General features: G+C 35.2%; 1 long non-coding RNA gene across 1 annotated transcript; it reads left to right on the top strand.

The window, feature by feature from the left end:
• Window positions 1–497: 497 nt before the first annotated feature.
• Window positions 498–1,963, top strand: LOC105179929. Its single transcript, XR_849414.2, has 3 exons — window positions 498–749; window positions 1,607–1,690; window positions 1,766–1,963. It is a non-coding gene; the product is annotated as an uncharacterized LOC105179929 (long non-coding RNA).
• Window positions 1,964–3,289: the final 1,326 nt, after the last annotated feature.

Here is a 3,289-nt window from a genome sequence, read left to right as displayed (position 1 = left end):
AGACTGCATTTTTTATTGTTTCTCTCTTGAATTTAAAAAGTTTTGTGCCAAGAATGAAAGCTATTCTGCACCCTCTATGAATGTTGAACGGAGCAAAATGTGTTAATCTCACATCTTTTTTGTTATTAGTCTATGAGCGTGAGTATACACAAACATCCATCAATAGCTGAATAAAGCATAATGTCTGAAGGCTACCAATGTCCATTTGTTTTAGTATGAAGAAAGTGTACATACTTAAGAAAAAACCACAACAGCTTTGAAATCTTTATGCTGTAATATTTGAAGAAAGAAACCCGGGGATATTACTTTGTTTTTTTGTGCTTAGAATGCCATTGTTACGAACATGTCTAATTTTGCAACCTTACCCCCTCTCTTGGAGTATAATTGTTGTAACTTAAGGTTGTTACCAGTCTTGTAATGGAGATTTAGTTTTCAAGAAATGCAACCTCATGTGATATACCGAAGATAATTGGTTTTGTTTTCTGTTGGATTTAGTAGTTTCATGGTAACTCTCATCATCAAATCTAACATTAAATTGATATGATATGTTGTGTCAACAGCTAGTCATTGCTGGAGATGGGTACTAAAGATTTGGATTTTGTAAAACTGAACCAATTAATTGGAAGAAAAGCTGGTGGGATATCAGTATATCCTTTAACACCATCAGTTCGAGGGAAGGAGGAGCCCTGCAGCCATATTATGTTCGAGGCAAAGCTATGTCTGAACGTGTTGAAGATTTATTTACCCTGGTAATTCTGGTATTTTTTCTTTGTAATTTAATTACATGCGAATTTCGAACCCCACCATTGTCACTCTTCAAGTTGATGGAGGGCTATAACATTGTTATCATGATGTTTAATTGAATTTGTGTAAGATTCCTTTGAACTATGTCTAGGTAGGTGGAAAGTGATGATACTTGCAAGCCAATCTTTTTACATAAATAGTTTGTATAGTCTAATGTGACTAAGCCATGATCCAAGGTATACTGGGTCATGGCGTAGTTGAAAAGTGTGTTGGTAGGTTGAAAAGTGTTGATACTTATAAGCCAGAATTTTTACATAAATAGTTTGTGTAGTTTACTGTGACTAAGCCATGATCCAAGGTACCTATTGGAGTTCCTTCTCTCATTCCATGCAATGTACTTGTGTTTATAACTTTATATATATTTCCGTTCATTTAGTTTGGTGTATTTCTTGTGCATCTCTCATGTTTATGTATACCTAATATCTACTTGGGGGAATACTAGTCACTTTTTTTACAGGTACTTGTGTGCATATTTATATTCATTCCTTTTGTTCATGCCCTTTTTAAGCACAGTGCACTTCTCTATATATTAGAAGGTTTAAGAAAGGGGACAAACTGATAAGTTAACATCTTATGCTTGTCAGGGTTTGGTCCTCTATGTGTTCTCGTTTTGTACTGTTGCCTTGTGTTCTAGTTTTGGTCTTATTGAATTGAATGGTAGGTTGTGTTATTCTCTAATGAAACCAACTGTCATAGCTCGATTGGGAAACATGCTTTGGTCCTCAACTGTCGCTTTTCTTATTAAATTTCTTAGAAACAACTGGAGATTGATTGATTCGGTTGTTGAAATTGTCAACTGTAGGTCAACCATGTTCTTCAAGATGTTCAATTGACTGACCAGAAGTGTTTTAAGCAGTTTGTTTCTCAAAGTGAGGCAAGAATGGAGGTATATATTGATCTCCAGCAGAACTGAGACTAATTTGCCTTCTTCAACTAAGTCATGTTAATTGTTGATTTCCAGAATCGATTAAGAGGCAGGGACATAGCATTGCAGCTGCAAGGATGGATGTAAAGCTCAATGTTGCTGGTCGGATCTCTGAAAAAATGGGTGGTGTCAGGTTGATTTGTTTGGAGTCTTATTTTCACCTTTGATATTTGGAAAGCATGTTGATGTCTATAATATTATGAGATGCATCACCATTTGTTATATGACCAAGCCTTTGCTGGCCATTTGCTGAATTTTAGAAACTCTAAACCAAACCATGATGGGTGTTTTGTTAATCGTGGGAAGTTAGAGTGCACTCTTTCACTTGATTATAGAAACCTGGTGGAGATGAATATGTTTCTTGTCTTGGCATCTGTTTATGCATGGATGTAGTGTCCAATCCATTTTAAGACCAACCTCAAGTTCTTTCATGTGCGAAACTTTGAAATGGAGATAGGAAAAAAAACAATTAGTACATCAAATTAATTTTCTTGTGCTGTAATTACAATGAAATAAAAGTATATATTGCTTTACTACTTCTATTTTGTGGGCTTTCTCTTGTGAGATCTTGCCAATTGCAAGCACAAGGGAGAGGGTGGAAGGCTGAACAGTATTACCTGCAACAATTGTGCCCCAAAGAGTCCATTAGAGATTCTAGGTATGCGGGTGTTGGACAGTACCATGCAATGCAATGGTCAGTCAAAGTAAATTACTGCTGTCTTGCATTGTAAGTCCTAAAATGCTGTTTTCTTGGCCATAGTTTTTCTATATTATAACTCTTTCGAGTGTTTTGTCTTTTAAAGCTTTAGACCACCAAAGGATACGAGTAATTTCTCATAATGGCCCCTTTTATTGTCATGAATAAAATTAAATTATATATTTTAAGATATAATTAAATTAATTTAATAATTTTTTAATTAATTATATTTAAGAATTTAATTAATTAACTAATAATGAAATAATGAAATTTAATATATATTATGAAAGATGAATAATTCGCCCGCCTGCTGACCCATGCATTTTTCAGAGCGGGGCGGAAGGCCGAGCGTACGAGGACCGTCGAAGAAGTGCCTCAACGGGCCGCAGCCACTACTTTGACTTCTTTTATGCAATTATGAACTCCACGGAACTTTATCAATTCCAATGCAACTTATCGTTTTTATGATGTCTATCAGCATTGAGCAGTATGTTGCAAGAGGTATGTTGTTCTTTGTGGTTGTGATTGGTTTTTGGGAACGTGGTTGGATAGTCATTGTAGCACGATTCTTGCGAAATTGGTTGTGTTGCTGGAAATCTGAAAGTTGAAATTCTTATTAATGTGTGGAATGTGGATGTGTGGGATGTGAAATTTTTTGTTTGGTGGCTGAAAAGTTTTATTGAACACCAACTTGTTAATGAAGTTAGTGTGTCTTGAGAAAAATATGTGAATTATCTTGTGGTAGTTGCTGAATTTTCAGATTGTCATCTTGTGATATCCCTTAGATTAATAGGAATTTTGGTTTAAGTCGAGATAAGTAAGAGAAACGGACGCTTGTGGCATATTAAAAAAACCCAAAAAAA

Source organism: Sesamum indicum, unplaced genomic scaffold (genome assembly GCF_000512975.1).
Source record: "Sesamum indicum cultivar Zhongzhi No. 13 unplaced genomic scaffold, S_indicum_v1.0 scaffold00241, whole genome shotgun sequence".
Classification (NCBI taxonomy): Eukaryota; Viridiplantae; Streptophyta; class Magnoliopsida; order Lamiales; family Pedaliaceae; genus Sesamum; species Sesamum indicum.
This window is presented reverse-complemented; position numbering and strand designations above follow the sequence as displayed.